This window comes from Anomaloglossus baeobatrachus, chromosome 1, assembly GCF_048569485.1.
Source record: "Anomaloglossus baeobatrachus isolate aAnoBae1 chromosome 1, aAnoBae1.hap1, whole genome shotgun sequence".
NCBI lineage: Eukaryota > Metazoa > Chordata > Amphibia > Anura > Aromobatidae > Anomaloglossus > Anomaloglossus baeobatrachus.
This window is the reverse complement of record NC_134353.1, coordinates 559,838,007-559,860,048: the sequence shown is the minus strand read 5'-3', so window position 1 is coordinate 559,860,048 and position 22,042 is coordinate 559,838,007.

Here is a 22,042-nt window from a genome sequence, read left to right as displayed (position 1 = left end):
CCCCAGAAGCAGTTACAGCCATGCTGGAGACTATGTATGGCGCACCTGTTTTACTATTTTCCCGTTGTAGTTTTTTTTTTTTTTTTTTTCATTTTGTTGGAAAAATGAGAAATTGCTGATAAACCTAACTTCTTAACAAAAAAAAATAAAAATGTAAAAAATGGTGCTGATGTAAAGTAGATATGTGGAAAATGTTATTTATTAACTGTTTTGTGTGACATAACTCTGGTTTAATGGAATACAAATTAAAAACTTACAAAATTTTCACCAAATTTCCAATTTTTTTTCCACTATAACAAAAGAAGGGAATTTTGTTACTTACCGTAAATTCCTTTTCTTCTAGCTCCTATTGGGAGACCCAGACGATTGGGTGTATAGCACTGCCTCCGGAGGCCACACAAAGCATTACACTAAAAAGTGTAAGGCCCCTCCCCTTCTGGCTATACACCCCCAGTGGGATCACTGGCTCACCAGTTTTAGTGCAAAAGCAAGAAGGAGGAAAGCCAAGAACTGGTTTAAACAAATTCACTCCGAAGTAACGTCGGAGAACTGAAAACCGTTCAACATGAACAACATGTGTACCCGAAAAACAACCAAAAATCCCGAAGGACAACAGGGCGGGTGCTGGGTCTCCCAATAGGAGCTAGAAGAAAAGGAATTTACGGTAAGTAACAAAATTCCCTTCTTCTTCGGCGCTCCATTGGGAGACCCAGACGATTGGGACGTCCAAAAGCTGTCCCTGGGCGGGTAAAGAAATACCTCATGTTAGAGCTGCAAAGACAGCCCTCCCCTACGGGGAGGCAACTGCCGCCTGCAGGACTCTTCTACCTAGGCTGGCGTCCGCCGAAGCATAGGTATGCACCTGATAATGTTTGGTGAAAGTGTGCAGACTCGACCAGGTAGCTGCCTGGCACACCTGTTGAGCCGTAGCCTGGTGTCGTAATGCCCAGGACGCACCCACGGCTCTGGCAGAATGGGCCTTCAGCCCTGATGGAACCGGAAGCCCAGCAGAACGGTAGGCTTCAAGAATTGGTTCTTTGATCCATCGAGCCAGGGTGGCTTTTGAAGCCTGCGACCCTTTGCGCTTACCAGCGACAAGGACAAAGAGCGCATCCGAGCGGCGCAGGGGCGCCGTGCGGGAAATGTAGATTCTGAGTGCTCTCACCAGATCCAACAAATGTAGATCCTTTTCATACCGATGAACTGCATGCGGATAAAAGGAAGGCAAGGAGATATCCTGATTAAGGTGAAAAGAGGATACCACCTTAGGGGGAAACTCCTAAATGGGGCGCAGCACTACCTTGTCCTGGTGGAACACCAGGAAGGGAGCTTTGGATGACAGCGCTGCTAGTTCAGACACTCTCCGAAGAGACGTGACCGCTACCAGAAATGCCACTTTCTGTGAGAGTCGAGAAAGTGACACATCCCTCAGGGGCTCGAAAGGCGGCTTCTGGTGAGCAACAAGGACCTTGTTTAGATCCCACGGATCTAACGGCCTCCTGTACGGAGGTACGATATGACACACCCCCTGCAGGAACGTGCGCACCTTAGACAGTCGCGCTAGACGCTTCTGAAAAAACACGGATAGTGCCGAGACTTGCCCTTTAAGGGAGCCGAGCGACAAGCCCTTTTCCAACCCAGATTGCAGGAAGGAAAGAAAGACAGGTAACGTGAATGGCCAGGGGGATACTCCTTGTGCAGAGCACCAGGATAAGAATATCTTCCACATTCTGTGGTAGATCTTAGCAGACGTGGGCTTCCTAGCCTGTCTCATGGTGGCAACGACCCCTTGGGATAATCCTGAAGACGCTAGGATCCAGGACTCAATGGCCACACAGTCAGGTTCAGGGCCGCAGAATTCCGATGGAAAAACGGCCCTTGGGACAGTAAGTCTGGTCGGTCTGGTAGTGCCCACGGTTGGCCGACCGTGAGATGCCACAGATCCGGGTACCACGACCTCCTCGGCCAGTCTGGGGCGACGAGTATGACGCGGCCGCAATCGGATCTGATCTTGCGTAACACTCTGGGCAAGAGTGCCAGAGGTGGAAACACATAAGGGAGCCGGAACTGCGACCAATCTTGCACTAAGGCGTCTGCCGCTAGAGCTCTTTGATCGCGAGACCGCGCTATGAAGGTCGGGACCTTGTTGTTGTGCCGAGACGCCATTAGGTCGACGTCCGGCACCCCCCAGCGGCGGCAGATTTCCTGAAACACGTCCGGGTGAAGGGACCATTCCCCTGCGTCCATGCCCTGGCGACTGAGGAAGTCTGCTTCCCAGTTTTCTACGCCCGGGATGTGAACTGCGGATATGGTGGATGCTCTTTCCTCCACCCACATCAGAATCCGCCTGACTTCCTGGAAGGCTTGCCGACTGCGTGTCCCTCCTTGGTGGTTGATGTATGCCACCGCTGTGGAGTTGTCCGACTGAATTCGGATCTGCTTTCCTTCCAGCCACTGCTGGAAGGCTAATAGGGCAAGATACACTGCCCTGATTTCCAGAACATTGATCTGAAGGGTGGACTCCTGCTGAGTCCACGTCCCTTGAGCCCTGTGGTGGAGAAAAAACTGCTCCCCACCCTGACAGACTCGCGTCTGTCGTGACCACTGCCCAGGATGGGGGCAGGAATGATCTTCCCTGTGATAATGAGGTGGGAAGAAGCCACCATTGCAGAGAGTCCTTGGTCATCTGAGAAAGGGAGACTGTCCTGTCTAGGGAAGTTGTCTTCCCGTCCCATTGGCGGAGAATGTCCCATTGAAGTGGGCGCAGATGAAACTGCGCGAACGGGACTGCCTCCATTGCTGCCACCATCTTCCCTAGGAAGTGCATGAGGCGCCTTAAGGGATGCGACTGACCCTGAAGGAGAGACTGCACCCCTGTCTGTAGTGACCGCTGCTTGTCCAGCGGAAGCTTCACTATCGCTGAGAGAGTATGAAACTCCATGCCAAGATACGTTAGTGATTGAGTCGGTGCCAGGTTTGACTTTGAAAAGTTGATGATCCACCCGAAAGTCTGGAGAGTCTCCAGCGCAACATTCAGGCTGTGTTGGCATGCCTCTTGAGAGGGTGCTTTGACAAGTAGATCGTCTAAGTAAGGAATCACCGAATGTCCCTGAGAATGCAAGACTGCTACCACTGCCGCCATGACCTTGGTGAAAACCCGTGGGGCTGTCGCCAGACCAAATGGCAGAGCTACGAACTGGAGATGGTCGTCTCCTATCACGAAACGTAAAAAACGTTGGTGCTCTGTAGCAATCGGCACGTGGAGATAAGCATCTTTGATGTCTATTGATGCAAGGAAATCTCCTTGAGACATTGAGGCAATGACGGAGCGGAGGGATTCCATCCGGAACCGCCTGGCGTTCACATGCTTGTTGAGCAGCTTTAGGTCCAGAACAGGACGGAACGAGCCGTCCTTTTTTGGAACCACGAAGAGATTGGAGTAAAAACCTTGTCCTTGTTCCTGCAGAGGAACAGGGATCACCACTCCTTCTGCTCTTAGTGAGCACACCGCCTGCAGAAGGGCATTTGCTCGGTCGGGATGTGGGGAGGTTCTGAAGAACCGAGGCGGAGGATGAGAACTGAATTCTATCCTGTACCCGTGAGACAAAATATCTGCTACCCACCGGTCTTTGACCTGTGGCAGCCAAATGTCGCAAAAGCGGGAGAGCCTGCCACCGACCGAGGATGCGGAGGGATGAGGCCGAAAGTCATGAGGCAGCCGCCTTGGAAGCGGTTCCTCCGGTTGCTTTCTTGGGGCGTGAATGAGCCCGCCAGGAATCTGAGCTCCTTTGCTCCTTCTGAGTCCCTTTGGACGAGGAGAATTGGGTCTTGCTGGAGCCTCGAAAGGACCGAAACCTCGACTGCCACTTCCTCTGTTGAGGTTTGCTCGATCTGGGCTGGGGTAAGGAGGAGTCCTTACCCTTGGACTGTTTAATGATCTCAGCCAATTGCTCACCAAACAGTCTGTCTCCAGATAGTGGCAAGCTGGTTAAACATTTCTTGGAAGCAGAATCTGCTTTCCATTCCTTTAACCACAAGGCTCTGCGCAAAACGACAGAGTTGGCAGACGCCATTGAGGTACGGCTCGTAGAGTCTAGGACAGCGTTGATAGCGTAAGTCGCAAACGCAGACATTTGCGAGGTTAGGGACGCTACTCGCGGCACTGCTTGACGTATGATAGAGTCCACCTGTGCCAGGCCAGCTGAAATAGCTTGGAGTGCCCACACGGCCGCGAATGCTGGAGCAACGCGCCGATAGCTTCATAGACAGACTTTAACCAAAGGTCCATCTGTCTGTCATTGGCATCTTTAAGTGAAGCCCCATCTTCCACTGCAACTATGGATCTAGCCGCAAGCCTGGAGATTGGGGGGTCCACCTTTGGACACTGGGTCCAGCGTTTGACCACGTCAGGGGGAAAGGGATAACGTGTATCCTTAAGACGTTTGGAGAAACGCTTATCTGGATAAGCATGATGTTTCTGGACTGATTCTCTGAAGTCAGAGTGGTCCAGAAAAGTACTCAATTTACGCTTAGGATACCGGAAATGGAACTTCTCCTGCTGTGCAGCTGCCTCCTCTGCTGAAGGGGCTGGGGGAGAAATATCCAACAGTCTATTGATGGCCGCTATAAGGTCATTTACCATAGCGTCACCATCAGGGGTATCTAGATTGAGAGCGGTGTCAGGATTAGATTCCTGATCACCCACCTCTGTCTCCTCATACAGATCCTCGTCTCGCTGAGACCCTGACCAGTGTGATGACGGCGAGGGTCTTTCCCAGCGAGCCCGCTTAGGCTGCCTGGGACTGTCATCCGAGTCAGAGTCTTCAGCCTGTGATGCCTGGGACCCCCTTGAAGTACGGATTAGTTCCAACTGAGGGGGACCGGGGAGCATAGACACAGCAGTGTCCATGGTCTGAGAAACTGGCCTGGACTGCAAGGTTTCCAGGATTTTTGTCATAGTCACAGACATCTTATCAGCAAAAACTGCAAATTCTGTCCCCGTCACCGGGGCAGGGTTCACAGGCGTCTCTGCCTGGGCCACTACTACCATAGACTCTGGCTGCCGAAGTGGCACAGGGATGGAACATTGCACACAATGGGGGTCATTGGAACCTGCCGGTAGATTAGCCCCACATGCGGCACAAGCAGTGCATACCGCCTGTGCCTTGGCACCCTTGCGTTTTGCGGATGACATGTTGTTGTCTCCTCAGAGCAATGTAGGGTATAAGCCAAGAAGCGACTGTACAGTGCAATATAAATATATATGGTACAGGGAAAAAATGCACCAAATAACACTGTGGCACTAGTGGGGCCAGCACTTATGTGCAGCTTACCGCCCGCATAAACGCGGGTGTGTGGTCGCCAGAGTTCCTTGTCTGAGTCCCCCAGAGCCTGTGTCCGTTCTCCAGCCAGACTGCATGCAGGAATGGCTGCCGGCGTCCTGTGGAGAGGGGCGGGCCCTGGGCGTGTTGAGACCAAGAGCGGGAAACTTGCGTCCCCACTGTGCCCAGTGAGAGGGCTGGAGTATGTAAATAAGACTCCAGCCCTCGGCGCTGGCTATAGAACAGCGTCTCTCCCTTTCCCTGATTGACAGGGTGGGGGCGGGAACGAAGCAGAGCTAGGCCGCAAAAGCCGGGGACTAGATTTATGAGCGCTGCCGCCGTAAAAGCGCGGGCAGCGCGAGTCCCCGGCGCACTACAAGTCCCAGCGGCGCCGCCGCTCCCGGAGCGGCCGGCGCGGTAGTTCCCAAGACATAAAATCACTCAGCTAAGCTGCAGTGACTCTAACCCGAGCGCGCAGCGCTAGTGCCCCCGGCGCACTAGCACACCCAGCAAGCCTGGAGTGTGCGTGGCCTGTCTGTGCGGGGACACAGAGTACCTGAACGTTGCAGGGCCTTGTCCCTGACTGTACTCAGCTCCTCCAGCAGGGTCTCTGGGTCTGTGGATGGAGCTCGGCCTCAGGGTTTGGGGGCCGGTAAGATCCCACTTCCACAGAGCCCCTCAGGGGGATGGGGAAGGAAAGCAGCATGTGGGCTCCAGCCTCCGTACCCGCAATGGGTACCTCAACCTTACAAACCGCAAGTGGGGTGAGAAGGGAGCATGCTGGGGGCCCTATCTGGGCCCTCTTTTCTTCCATCCGATAGAGTCAGCAGCTACTGCTGACTAAACAGTGGAGCTATGCGTGGATGTCTGACCTCCTTCGCACAAAGCAGAAAACTGGTGAGCCAGTGATCCCACTGGGGGTGTATAGCCAGAAGGGGAGGGGCCTTACACTTTTTAGTGTAATGCTTTGTGTGGCCTCCGGAGGCAGTGCTATACACCCAATCGTCTGGGTCTCCCAATGGAGCGCCGAAGAAAGTATGATCCTAGATTTAAATATGAAGTACAATACCCTGTTTCCCTGAAAATAAGACAGTGTCTTATATTACATTTTGCTCCCAACGATGCGCTAGTTCTTATTTTTAGGGGTTGTCTTATTTTTCGATGAAGAATTCACTATTATTGTTGAACAAAAAAAAAATGAACATTTATTATATACTGTATAGTAGTGGTCATCACAAACCATCATAACCAGGAAAAACTGAATCCTATCAAGAATTTCTTGTTACTACCATTATTTCCATGTACAACGTGCCCTGGTGTTCTGTTTGACGACCATGCTTCCAAACAAACTTTATTAGGTCTTACTTTTGGGGGAGGTCTTATATTTAGCAATTCAGCAAAACCTCTACTCTGTCTTATTTTCAGGGGATGTCTTCTTTTCGGGGAAATGGTATGTCAGTGTTCAGGCCATTACCTCATAAAATAACACTGGTGAAAATTAAAAAAAAAAATAAAAAAAAATTTCTTCCAGATTTTGTACTTTTTATTACATTTTTTATTGTTTGTAAGAGTCCCCTTTATGGGACTATAACCTGCAGTCATCTGATTGCTTGTGCTACTGTGTGTGCCTAAAAATAAGATACTGTCTTATATTTTTTTGCACTGAAGGATGCACTAAAGCTCATTTTCGGGATAGGGCTTATTTTTGGAGAAATAGTAGTTGAGGGTGAGATTGCCCAACTCTCTCCTGCAGTATTCTTTAACTTTTTTAGCTGAATGGACACTTCATTATTGAACTGCAACTAGGGCTTTTTTTTCGGGGTATAGCTTATCTTCAGGAAAAGACGGTATATACCGAAATGTCATAGCATTGCTGCATATAAAGAAAGTCAGTCTCCTTTGAAGCCTGGCCACAGGCTGGGTTTGTTTCCAAGGAGCGTTGCTTTAACAAGTATGGAGGTCTTCAGCAGATCCTCTGCTGTCATAGCAACCTGCGATCACGTGACAAGTGCACCAATGGGCGCTTAAAATAGTGCGCCCCCATGATGGCGCTGTTTAAATCCTGCGGTCAGAGTTTAATAGCAACAGGTAAGCAATCAAGGTCAGAGCACAAATCCTCACATGATTATTTGCGATAGGAACTGGCTGTTAACACACAGCCATTACCTGCTGATTATAGTGCGAGCTCACCGGGTGAGTCTGCTTCATACACATACGTACATGTACGCCGCATGTCGTGAAAGTAACAAAAGTTGTTTAAAAATATGGAGAAAAAAAAAGTTAAAATCACCCTCCAATCCGAAATACCAGAATTTTTTTTTTTGGCTGTGACAATATTATAGTAAAACACACTGAGATGCGATCAAAACATTGTACCTACCCCAAAATAATATCTGTAAAAATGTCAACTCAGGGTGCAAATAAATAGGCCCGCAAACAGCCAAATATCCCGAAAATTTAAAGTGTTACGGGTCTCTGAAAATGGCGACAAGTGAATTATTTATTGTACTTTTTTTTAATTCAGATTTTTTTTATCACTAAAATATATTTGGTATCTGTGTAATCATATTGACCTAGAAAATCCTATTGCAAGGTCAGTTTTACCATATAAGGAACATGTTAAATAAAAAAAACAAACACAACCCATTGTGGAATTGCAATTTGCTTGTTTTTTTTTGCAATTTCAACACACTTGGATTTTTTTTTTTCTAGCTTTCCAGTGCACCACATGATATAATAGTGTCATGCAAAAGTACAACTTGTCCTTCAAAAACAAGCCCTCATAGGCCTGTGTAGATGAAGAAGAAAAAAAATATAGCACTTTGAAGAAGGGGGATGAAAAAACGAAAGCACGTAAGTGGAAAATCGCCTGTTCGTGAAGGAGTTAAAACCCTAGAAATAATGCTATAATTGCCTCCTTCATGCTGTTTGTAACAGTCAGCCCCCTGCTAGTATCTGCTTCTGTTCAAGATAAGGAAACATGATGGGGGCTTGGCCACACACCCTGTTCTAGGACTGCAGGAAAGCTGCTATTACCAGAGGTTGCCTTATGCCATGGGTGGGGAACCCCCGGGCCGCATGTCGCCCGCCATGACCTTTTCTGCAGCCCGCAGGCAGATTTCCGGGGGCGGCAATGCTACGGCCGCGCCGCGGTATTACCGGTCGCTGGCCCTTTAAATCACATGTGCTGCTGGTGCGCACCAATGAGCTCCATCGGTGGCAAGTGCCAGCGAGCTCAGGACTTACTTTGTGGGCGGGTTTATCGCTCTGTGATTCCATCCCACATCACCTTCACCGCCCCCAGCATTGTGCCGCCTGCTCCATGGCGCTGTCGCCCGCTCCACGACACTTGTGTGCCACCCGCTCCACGGCGCTGTGTGCCGCTCACTTCCCGCCCCTTCTCGGGTGCAGCATGCCCCCTCCACTGCTATGTGCAGCTCCCAGTGCTGTCTGCAGCCTCCGCAATCTCTTCCTAGTGATGTCTGTGCCCCCCTTCGTGATGTTTGTGCCCCCCCCTTAGTGAGGTCTGTGTGCCGCCCCCCCTTCCTCAGTCATGTCTGTGTGCCCCCCCTCAGTCATGTCTGTGTGCCCCTCATTAGTGATGTCCATGCCTCCCTAGTGTTCTGTGTCGCCTTAGTGATGTCTGTGCCCCCCCAGTGCTATCTGTGCCCCCCATAGCAATGCTTATGCCTCCCAGTGACCTAGTAATGTCTGTTCCCCAGCCCCTCTTGTCATGTATTTGCCCCCAGCATCTCTTGTCATGTATATGCTCCCAGACCCTCCGGTCATGGATATGCCCCAACCCCTCCTGTGATAGTCATATAAAAAAGTTTGGGCACCCGTATTAATGTTAACCTTTTTTTCTTTCTAACAATTTGGGTTTTTGCAACAGCTATTTCAGTTTCATATATCTAATAACTGGTGGACTGAGTAATATTTCTGGATTGAAATGAGGTTTATTGTACTAACAGAAAATGTGCAATCCGCATTTAGGCAAAATTTGACCGGTGCAAAAGTATGGGCACCCTTATCAATTTCTTGATTTGAACACTAACTACTTTTTACTGACTGAGGGTATGTGCGCACGTTGCTTTTTACCTGCTTTTTTGCTGCTTTTTCTTCTGCGCTGTTTAATGCCAAAATGGATGTGTTCTTCTATTCAAGCAAAGTCTATGGGAATTTGGGTTTCTTGTTCACACTATGTTGTTCAAAATGCTGCCTTTTTGAGGCAGAACTTTGGTCAAAAACTCAGCTTTTCAAAGAAGCAACATGTCAATTGTTTTTGCTATTTGGGTTTTGCACTGCAAAGCTGAGTTTTTGACCAAAGTTCTGCCACAAAAAGGCAGCATTTTGAACAACATAGTGTGAACAAGAAACCCAAATTCCCATAGACTTTGCTTGAATAGAAGAACACATCCATTTTGGCATTAAACAGCGCAGAAGAAAAAGCAGCAAAAAAGCAGGTAAAAAGCAGGTAAAAAGCAACGTGCGCACATCACTAAACTGGTTTTGTAACCTCATTGAGCTTTGAACTTCATAGGCAGGTGTATGCAATCATGAGAAAAGGTATTTAAAGTGGCCACTTGCAAGTTGTTCTATTTGAATCTCCTATGAAAAGTGGCATCATGGGCTCCTAAAAACAGCTCTCAAATGATCTGAAAACAAAGATTATTCAACATCGTTGTTCAGGGGAAGGATACAAAAAGTTGTCTCAGAGATTTAAACTGTCAGTTTCCACTGTGAGGAACATAGTAAGGAAATGGAAGAACACAGGTACAGTTCTTGTTAAGCCCATACGTGGCAGGCCAAGATAAATATCAGAAAGGCAGAGAAGAATTATGAGAACAGTCAAGGACAATCCACAGACCACCTCCAAAGACCTGCAGCTTCATCTTGCTGCAGATGGTGTCAATGTGCATCGGTCAACAATACAGCGCACGTTGCACAAGGAGAAGCTGTATGGGAGAGTGATGCGAAAGAAGCAATTTCTGCAAGCACACCACAAACAGAGTCGCCTGAGGTATGCAAAAGCACATTTGGACAAGCCAGTTACATTTTGGAAGAAGGTCCTGTGGACTGATGAAACAAAGATTGAGTTGTTTGGTCATACAAAAAGGCGTTATGCATGGAGGCAAAAAACCACGGCATTGCAAGAAAAGCACTTGCTACCCACAGTAAAATATGGTGGAGGTTCCATCATGCTTTGGGCTGTGTGGCCAATGGCGGCATCGGGAATCTTGTTAAAGTTGAGGGTCGCATGGATTCATCTCAGTATTAGCAGATTCTTGACAATAATGTGCAAGAATCAGTGACGAAGTTGAAGTTACGCAGGGGATCGATATTTCAGCAAGACAATAATCCAAAACACCACTCCAAATCTACTCAGGCATTCATGCAGAGGAACAATTACAATGTTCTGGAATGGCCATCCCAGTCCCCAGACCTGAATATCATTGAACATCTGTGGGATGATTTGAAGCGGGCTGTCCAGGCTCGGCGACCATCAAACTTAACTGAACTGGAATTGTTTTGTAAATAGGAATGGTCAAATATACCTTCATCCAGGAACTCATTGAAAGCTACAGGAAGCGACTAGAGGCTGTTATTTTTGCAAAAGGAGGATCTACAAAATATTAATGTCACTTTTATGTTGAGGTGCCCATACTTTTGCACCGGTCAAATTTTGTTTAAATGCGGATTGCACATTTTCTGTTAGTACAATAAACCTTATTTCAATCCAGAAATATTACTCAGTCCATCAGTTATTAGATATATGAAACTGAAATAGCTGTTGCAAAAACCCAAATTGTTATAAAGAAAAAAGGTTAACATTAATAGGGGTGCCCAAACTTTTTCATATGACTGTATATACATCACATTGGAGATGCTAGGAGCATATACATCACAAGAGGGGATGGAGCATATACATCACAGTGGAGACGCTGGGGGCATATACATCACACTGGAGATGTTGGGGCCATACATATCACAGGAGCTGCTGGGGAATATACATCACAGGAGGGGCTGGGCACATATACATTAAAGGAGAGGCTGAAAGCATATAGCATATACATCACATATACATGTCCCCAGCCTATCGGGTGATGTATGTGCCCCCAGTGTCTCCAGTGATGTAGCTGTCTCCTGTGATGTACAGTATATACAGCAGTCCCAGCGTCTCCTATGTGATGTATATACAGCAGTCCCAGCATCTCCTATGTGATGTATAATCCAACAGCCCCTTCAGTCATGTATGTGTCTCCTGTGATTTATATGCACCAGTCCCTGTGTCTGTTGTGTGATGTATATGGTCTACCAATCTTATCACAAAGAGTTGCCTGCGCTCCAGACAGTGACAAACCTGGAAAAGAGAGAAGCAACATAAGTATCACCGAACATCACAGACGCACAAAAGAGAAGCCGCTCCGGCCACACACAGTAGGGGTGAGCTAACTAAGTGTTTGACCAAATATAGCTGTGTAATTTTTACATTGACAATTTTGTGCGGTCCCCGAAGGTTGGCAGAAATTTTCAAATGGCCCCCGGCAGTAAAAAAGGTTCCCCACCCCTGCCTTATGCCAACAGCATAGAGAAGGTCACTCCCCTGTTCTCTGATAGAACAGAAGCAGACATTATGAAGGGGCTGACTTGCCAACAGCATGGAACAAGCCATGCCTCCTGATGTGTTATGTAACATCTCAGAGGAGAGGAGCAGAAAAGAGCAGCTCCAGCGTCACTTGTATTACAGGTGCAGGAACAGCATTGTGCATCTCTTATCATTATAGTTTGAGGGCAGGGACAGTAGAAGAATATAGCTTCCCTATATGGGCAGTGATATAAAAATCGAGAAAAAAAAAGACCAGCATCCCATACTATTCTACATTTATGAAAAAAATATTTTATAAAGATGGCTAAGCATGGTAATATTTTAGAAACTGAAGTAACTATTACCACTAGTTATACTCATAGATAATTACCCATACTGGGTGTAGTTTCCAGATTTCTTTTGTCCTGGTACTGCAGGATCTCTGCAAAAGCAACATGGTGTCCAAAACTAATTCAGCAAAATGAGAGCTCCCAAAAACACAAAACAAATGGTGGGTTGTCTCTCTTTGGGCACATTGAGGGGCTAAGAATTTTAGGTTTGCATACACCAAAGTGGAGTAAGAAGGGGTTAAAATACTGCGCTGCCGTGAGAAAATCCAGGACCGTGATCTTTATTTTACACGTTTTGGAGAAAGTTTTTCCTTTAGGACATAAATCACAGCTGTACATTGAGCCAATACAACAGGTGTATATTTAGGAGACAGCATTTGAAATTTAAAAAAATGGCATGCCAGTACCGCGTAACACAATACATAACAGAAGATACAACAATGGTAATATAAATATTTGAAATGTAGAATGTAAACTGAGCTGTAAGAAATGAAAATTGCCAGAATAGTAAATAAATAGGAATGAATAAAATAAATAAAGATTATTAAACCCATGAACGTTGTCAAAAAGGTATGAGTAAAAAAGTGAATGAGTGGTAGGGTTGGCTCCAGGTTTTTGTGGGCCCGGGGCGAAAGTCTCAATGGATCTCATGCACACACAGACACGCATATACATATATGTACATATTTAAAGACAAATTCACAAAAACAGACATAAATCTATATACACTGACATATATAGATACACACTTCATATATACAGACACATTAAAGGTATTTTTAATATGGGGAAGCTGGTAGCAGCCTCACTCACCTCCCCCACTTGTCATCCATCTAGCTCCTCCTTGGAATGATTGTTGGCCATCACTAACAGTCCTGGCTGCACACCGTACACACTGACACTGCTATATATACATCACAGGAGAGGCTGGGGACATACTCATTACTAGGGGCATAGTCCTCTAGAGGAGGCATTTAGTTCTAGGAGAACATACAGCTCGGGGGGGTACACAGCACTGGGGCAGTATACAGCTCTGAGGGGTATAAAGCAGGAGCACATTGTGCGCTAGCTCAATGTTAAAACGTCTTGTTTATTGTGCAAAAATTTAAATTGGCAACATGATCATGTATTAAGAAAAAAATCAAGGAATTTTTGGTTATAAAGGCCTGAAACCTACACGTTTCTACAGAGCCTTATTCATGGTTCAAGCAGAATTATTGCTCTGATGTTAACTCTAGTTGCATGCGCATTTGTATCTGTCTTACAGTTACCTTTGTGAACATGTAGCACCCGCGAGGTCTTAGGGGTTACTTGTCACCAGGCCAGTGGTTTTGTGGGGTTGCTGTGACTGGCCTGACCCGGTTCCGTGGCCCTGTTGGCTACATGTAAAAGTCAAACAAGCGGGTGTATGTGTTGTCCGGTGTAGAGGGGGTTGGAAGGAGGGCAAAAAATCCCTGGGGAGCGTGTCACCGGTTGCAGTGGTGACTGGGGTCTCGGCCTCCTCTGCAGACCCTTCCTGCGACTTTTCCTCTCCCAGGAGTAATGTTGGATGGGGATTGGGGATGCTTTGCAGCGCCACCCGTGGTATGCGGCCAGGAGTTAGCTGCCGCTGAGTTGTTGCTCTCCTCTGGGGCTGATGTTAACGCAGTCCAGATAGTCCAGCTCCCCACAAGTGGAGTGAGCCCCTGGGAGGATGGGGACGGCTGATGGCGCCGAAGTGCAGCGCCGGCAAGGACTAGGATGACACAAGGGCTGCGCTTCAAAGTTCCTTTTACTCACAGCTCGTAAGGTTCCCCGGAGGTGCCACTCTCCGCCACCATGGATATACTCCAGCTCGTCCCGGGTGAATCAGAGGCAATCACCGGTATCTGTGGAAATGTGTGAGACCTTCCTCCTTGCGCTGACACACGGTTCCCCATAGTCTGAAGCGTCCTAGCCTTGGGACTATCTACACCTATCTCCCATCCTAGAGCCAAGGCTGCTTTAGCTCTGCTCAAGCTGTCTGCTTCCTTCTCTGTCCTGAGCTGTTCTGTTCTAGTGATGTGTCGGTTGTGAACGATCCGACACAAAGATCCGGCTCCCTGCTCTGACCGACAGGAGCCGGATCACCAGTGAGAACCACTAAGATCTCTAAACCAGGGGTGGGCAATTAATTTTCCCATGGGGCCACATGGGAAATTGGGATGGTTTTAGAGGGCGGACAACTATAATTAACTCAGTTCTACCCAATATACTACATCCCTACACCCCCTCCATATACTACACCTGTAATAAACTACACCACTACACCCCCTCCATATACTACACCTGTAATAAACTACACCCCATATATACTACACCTGTAATAGACTACATCACTACACTCCCTCCATATACTACACCTGTAATATACTACATCACTACACCCCTATATACTACACCTGTAATATACTATATCACTACACCCCCATTTACTACACCACTATATACACAACACCATATACTACACCTGTAAAACTACACCACTGCACCCCCAGTATTAGTCACCAGTCCCCCCCCCTCCCCCATTGTCCCTCCTCAGCTTATTAGTCACTACTTACCTCTCCCTTCTTATTGTCCCCTCCGTACGTGCCCCCGGCTGAGCTGCTCCTTCTCCTGTACGGGCCCCCCGGCTGAGCTGCTCCTTCTCCTGTACGGGCCCCCCGGCTGAGCTCCTCCTTCTCCTGTACGGGCCCCCCGCTGAGCTGCGTCGATGCTGTTCTCCGAGGGGCCCCCGCTGCTGCTTCTCTCTGTGAAGGCCCCCGCTGTGCCGCTTCTTACCCTGCCCGGCGGGAACTTTTGAAATGACACAGGCCGCACAGTACTGACAACGTCACAGAGAAAGTGCCGGGCAGGGAACAGAGGAGAGATTCCTGCATTCTGCTGCCTGCACTGACTGTGCAGAGCTGCAGGATCTCTCCTTGCCCGGCACGCAGTAACCCGGCTCCACTGCACCGACTGAAGACGGGCGGGCCGGTCACAGACAGTAGGCGGGCCTCCCCTTGCCCAGGTCTGCTCTAAACTGTTCTTTTGGCCGCTGCAACCCCGCCCACCCGTGGCTAAACCCTGCCCTCTCAACAATATAATTGGTCACTTGTAAGTGGGCGGGATTTAGCAGCGGGTGGGCGGGGTTTTGGCGGCGTTACTACAATATTAAATGTGTTCACCTTGGATGAACACATATTTAATACGGAGCCGAGAACGATCTGAAAGATCCGGCTCTTTTTGGTGAGCGGAGGCACGGGAACCGGATCACCAAAAAGAGCCGGACTGCCCATCACTATTCTGTGACTAAAAGTGAAACTGCTCTTTGAGAGCGGCCCCTCCCCCCTCAAAGGAATGTCTCAGCATGGCTGAGGGATCTCCAGCCTGGCTTCCTGTATGTTACTTGTGACTCATGCTAGATGTTTGTAAGTGTATGGCAGAAACCAGTGATTAACCTCTTCTCCACCGAGAGAGAATTACAACTTAAACCAGATGCAATTCCTTGGGGCAACTGAGCCTCTGGGACGCCACACACATGCTCTTTTTTTCCCCTCAATCTCGCATTTCAGTTTTCTCTTCTTGCGGATGGGCTTTCCTTTTTCGTGAGTGCTCCGTTTCATCAGTTTATACACAATTTTTTGCCTTCTTTCCTGCTATTTCAGTTCTTCAGCTTATTTCTAAAAGTTTATACATCTTCATTTCTCTTCATACTTACCAATTATTCCTTAAAGGGAACCTGTCATCAGAAATTTAGCTTGAAACCTAAAAGATTCCCCCTCTGCAGTTCCTGGGCTGCATTCTAGCAAGGTTCCTGTTGTTCTTGTACTCCCTTTCTGACCAAAATAAAGACTTTATAAAGTGGTACCTTTTTGTATTCAAATCTTGATAATGGTACACGGGGGCGGGCTCCCTGGTGGCCGTTAGTCTGCCTCCCTGTCGCTTTAGGCCGTCCCCCATCGCTCCATTCCATACTTCAGGACGCCGCCCACTGCGCCCGAGGTGCCGCGCACGCGAGTACCGCTGGTTACGTGTGTCGCAGGCACGAGTCTATGGGCGGCACTGTGATTGCATCGCAAGTGCCCGCCCATCATCTCGTGCCCGCCCTTTCCCCTCTGCCTCCAGCGTTCTGTGCAGAACGTTCCAACGTCGGGTCATCTGGCCAGCGCTTGCGCAGAACGCTGGAAGTTCCTCCCTCGTCGTGATGGTAACCCGATAAACAGCCCGTACTAGTGAACAGCAAGTCCAAGGAGACTAGCGATGGAACGGAAGGTAAGGTGAGCATATGTGCGTGTGTGCTTGTGTGTGTTTGTGCATGTGTGGAATGACACAATAAGGGACCAGGATGGGACATTTAACAAGTTGTGAAACAAATTGTCTGCATTGCATTGATTTCCTATGGGAATTCTTGCTTTGCTGAACGAGTAACTTGGTTAACAAGCACACTCCCAGAACGGATTGTTCTCATTAACCAAGGTTCCACTGTACTAATAAAAGAAAAAAGACCTCTGTCCACTATATGCACTAGAATCCAGGGCTCTGTATCTGAAAGAGATGACACTTACTACTGAGCTACTTACTCTGTAATAGAATGTGGGCCTATAATTTGGTTATGTGATTTTCAGTGCAAATATGTCTGCAATACAGTGGGCCTTTCACACTGACCTTCTCCAAGCCAAATTCAAATTATGTTTGAATGTGATCGGTGACTTCGATAAGTGAAGAAAGTCACATATCACACATCAGAAGCAGAAGGATTTTCAGACACCCAGAATATTTGCATGGTTAACCTCATAAAGCAAGAAAGACAGCCAGCTTCTACCTATTCAGTTTATGGCTGAGTGGTAAAGTTTCTGTCTCTGGAGTTTGTTACCTGGGTCCGATCGCAGTAGAAAAATGAAACTTGGCTTTTTTTTTTTTTTTTTTATGATGCTGCTAGCACACAAACTCCAGTGATGTTTGATGTGTGAAGTCACATATCACACATCAGAATCATAATGACTTACAGAGACACACTGAGTGTTTCCATGTTCAATCTCATAACCAAGGAAAATCACCATCTAGCATTCCTTTAACCTGTGCATAAGTGGTAAGGCTCACAATATGGAAAGTCTCCTAAGAATGTTGCTTCCTGGGTTCAAATCCCAGAAACTGAATTTTTTTATTTTTAAAATTATGCTGGCTAGCACACAAACGCCACTAATGTTTCACTTTTAAAGGGAACCGGTCACCAGATTTCAGCTTTCTAAACCAAGACCAGCACCTTAAAGGGAACCTGTCATGTCCCCATGCACCCAGAACCACAAGCAGTTCTGGCTGTATATTATTAATCCTTGCCTAACCGTCCCTGTATCTAGTAGCATACATGAAGAGATCTTTAGAAAAAGTATTTCTGAGGCTATGTGCCCACGTGTGTGTATTGCATGCAGTTACGCTGCGTTCTGCACCGCAGCGTAACTAATAATAATAATAATAATAATCTTTATTTCTATAGCGCCAACATATTCCGCAGCGCTTTACAATTCAGGAGGATAATATACAAACAAGTAAAAGTTACAGAAAATACAATATTTAGAGGGAAAAAAAAAAGAAAAGAAAAACAACCCTGCTCGTGAGAGCTTACAATCTACAATGAGATATGGGTGGAGGGGGGCGGGGGCAAGGTACAAGTGCTTATTTACAATGACAATCCAGCCATCTCACGGAAATGGGGGATGGTTTCCTGGACCAGTTGGCCAGAGCCTTGAGAAGCATTTGGGTGCCATGGAGTTTGGTGTGGAGTTATGTTGTGAGAAGTTGTAGAGGGACTATGTGAAACGAATCTGATTAGGGAGTGTGATAGGCCGCCCTAAAAAGATGCGTCTTTAGGGTGCGCCTGAAGCTGAGTAAGTTGTGATTTGTCCTAACTTCTTGGGGTAGAGCGTTCCAGAGGGTTGGTGCAGCTCGGAAGAAGTCTTGGATCCAGGAGTGGAAGGTTCGAATTAGTGTGGATGTTAGTCGAAAGTCGTTTGCAGAGCGTAGAGAACGGGTGGGGTGATAGACAGAGAGGAGGGCGGAGATGTAGGGGGGTGCCGTACTGTGGAGAGCTTTGTGGGTGAGACCAAGCAATTTGAATTGGATCCTATGATATATGGGCAGTCAGTGCAATGACTGGCACAGAGCAGAGGCATCCGAGTAGCGGTTAGCCAGATAGGTGACCCTGGCTGCTGCATTAAGGATGGACTGTAGAGGGGAGAGTCTAGTTAGGGGGAGACCAATTAATAGAGAGTTACAGTAGCTAAGGCGAGAGTGGATCAGGGCCACGGTGAGGGTTTTTGTCGTTTCCATTGTGAGAAAGGGGCGGATTCTAGAGATGTTCTTGAGGTGCAAGCGGCAGGAGTGGGCAAGAGATTGTATGTGGGAGGTGACGGAGAGATCAGTGTCAAGTATAACACCCAGACAGCGGGCTTGCTGCCTAGGCCTTATCGTTGTGCCACACACAGAGAGGGAGATGTCAGGTTTAGGAAGGTTGGAAGACGGAGGAAAAAGAAGAAGTTCAGTTTTTGAAAGGTTAAGTTTCAGATAGAGAGCAGACATGACATTGCAAACTGCAGTCAGGCAGTCACTTGTGTTCTGTAGTATAGCGGGGGTGAGCTCAGGGGATGAGGTGTATAGCTGTGTGTCATCAGCATAAAGATGGTATTGAAAGCCAAATCTGCTGATGGCCATTCCAATTGGGGCAGTGTAGAGGGAGAAAAGAAGAGGGCCGAGGACTGAACCTTGAGGGACCCCAACGGTGAGAGGAAGAGGAGAAGATGTGGAGCCAGAAAATGATACACTGAATGATCGGCCAGAAAGATAGGAAGAGAACCAGGAAAGCACAGTGTCCTTTAGGCCAATAGAATGTCGCATAGAGAGAAGGAGATGGTGGTTAACAGTGTCGAAGGCTGCAGAGAGGTCAAGAAGGATAAGCAGAGAGTGGTCACCATTACGTTTTGCTTTCAAAAGGTCATTGGTCACTTTGACAAGGGCAGTTTCTGTTGAGTGTAAAGGGCGGAAGGCAGACTGTAAAGGATCTAGAAGAGAGTGAGTGGAGAGGTAGTGGGTGAGACGAGAATGTGACTGCATGTGTCCTGCGTCCCCTGCACAATCTATGAAGATTGTGCATAATCCATGCCCACGTTGCCCATGTGGGCGTGCTAACATGCTATTCAATGCCAATTATCATCGGCATGAACGCGCATACTGAGCCGTAGTCACCGCCTCCTACGCCGGGTTTAGACTTAGTGTGCATGATTAGTAGTCACTAGACTTCCGTTGATGTGCACTATAAAGCCGGGAGAGAGGGGAGCCAGCACGATCTGAAAATGGCATGCGTCATATAAAAAGTGCAAATTCACAGATTTATTCCAACTGCACTATAATATAAATTGAGATTTTTAGCAAATAATTGATCAATTCTTTGAGCCACCCCTGCCAACGTCATGGCAAATCTCAATAGGGGGGTCCTACACTATATTATGTATTTCATGTGCCATGCGGCCTCCTAGATAAAGTTAAAAGCAGAACCATAATGGAGCACACATACCTGTAACCTGTATATATAACCTCTTCTATGTTGCAAAAGAGGCAATTGTGGATAGAGGCCAGCCCAGGTCCCAGCATATGGAGCAAGCTGTACACATACCAGGACTATATCAGAACTGCCCCTCCCAGTGCCAGACAGCAACCATTGATAAAGGCGGACCAGATCCAAGTATGGTGCTTAATAACCCCTTTCCACAGGAAATGCTAATTAAGCGGTTATATACAGGTTACAGGTATGTGTGCTCCATTATGGTTTTGCTTTTAACTTTATCTAGGAGGCCGCATGGCACATGAAATACATAATATAGTGTAGGACCCCCTATTGAAATTTGCCGTGACGTTGGCAGGGGTGGCTCAAAGAATTGATCAATTATTTGCTAAAAATCTCATTTTTTTTATTGTAGTACAGTTGGAATAAATCTGGGAATTTGCACCTTTTATATCATGCATGCCAATTTCAGATCATGCTGGCTCCTTTTTTTCACTATAAAGCTGGGTGTATGCCTCCTGCCTTCAGAGAGGTCTAGTTAATTCTGTATACTGACTCCACCTGCAGACCCCACAAATACCTTTATATCTCCCGCCATGTATTTAAATTCATCAGTCCGGTCCAATAGGCATCCTATCCATCCGTTCAGCGCTGATCTTGACCTTTTTTGATGATTGACACAAAGGCACAGACTCATGTAGACCCATAAAAATCAATGGGCTTTGTCACACATCCGTATTTTCACATAGACCATGTGGAGCATACGCGTGTCCATTGTGCCACAAGGCGACATGTCCGTTTTCTGTACATGGACCACACACTGATGTGATCTGTGTAACATTAGTGTGACACGTACCGGAGAAAAAACAGGTTACATAAAAATAAAAGAATTTTTATACTTACCTGTCTCTGTCGCTGCTGTGTCTATCTCTGCACTTGCTACCGGGTCCTGCTCATTAAGCTCATGCATATTCACTGCACTGACTGGACCCAGAAGTAACAGCAGCGCTGGAGACAGGTAAGTACAGTGCCTTTCGAAAGTATTCGGCCCCCTTGAATTTTTCAACCTTTTCCAACATTTCAGGCTTCAAACATAAAAATAAAAATGTTAATGTTATGGTGAAGAATCAACAACAAGGGGGACACAATTGTGAAGTTGAGCGAAATTTATTGCTTATTTTAAACTTGTTTTAAAAAATAAATATCTGAAAAGTGGGACGTGCAATATTATTCGTCCCCTTTACTTTCAGTGCAGCAAACTCACTCCAGAAGTTCATTGAGGATCTCCGAATGATCCAATGTTGTCCTAAATGACTGATGATGATAAATATAAACCACCTGTGTGTAATCAAGTCTCCGTATAAATGCACCTGCTCTGTGATAGTCTCAGTGTTCTGTTTAAAGCGCAGATAGCATCATGAAGACCAAGGAACACAACAGGCAGGTCCGTGATACTGTTGTGGAGAAGTTTAAAGCCTGCTTTGGTTACAAAAAGATTTTCAAAACTTTAAACATCCAAGGAGCACTGTGCAAGTGATCATATTGAAATGGAAGGAGTATCATACCACTGCAAATCTACCAAGACCCGGCCGTCCATCCAAACTTTCATCTCAAACGAGAAGACAACTGATCAGAGATGCAGGCAAGAGGCCCATGATCACTCTGGATGAACTGCAGAGATCTACAGCTGAGGTGGGAGAGTCTGTCCAGTGTGTCCACAGGACAACAATCAGTAGTACACTGCACAAATCTGGCCTTTAAGGAAGAGTGGTAAGGAGAAAGCCATTTCTCAAAGATATTCATAAAAAGTGTTGTTTAAAGTTTGCCACAAGCTACCTGGGAGAAACACCAAACATGTGGAAGAAGGTGCTCTGGTCAGATGAAACCAAAATCGAACTTTTTGGGCACAATGCCAAACGATATGTTTAGCGTAAAAGCAACACAGCTCATCATCCTGAACACACCATCCCCACTGTCAACATGGTGGTGGCAGCATCATGGTTTGGGCCTGCTTTTCTTCAGCAGAGACAGGGAAGATTGTTAAAATTGATGGGAAGATGGATGGAGCCAAATACAAGACCATTCTTGAAGAAAACCTGTTGGAGTCTGCAAAAAGACCTGAGACTGGGACCGAGATTTGTCTTCCAACAAGACAATGATCCAAAACATAAAGCAAAATGTACAATGGAATGGTTCACAAATAAACGTATCCAGGTGTTAGAATGGCCAA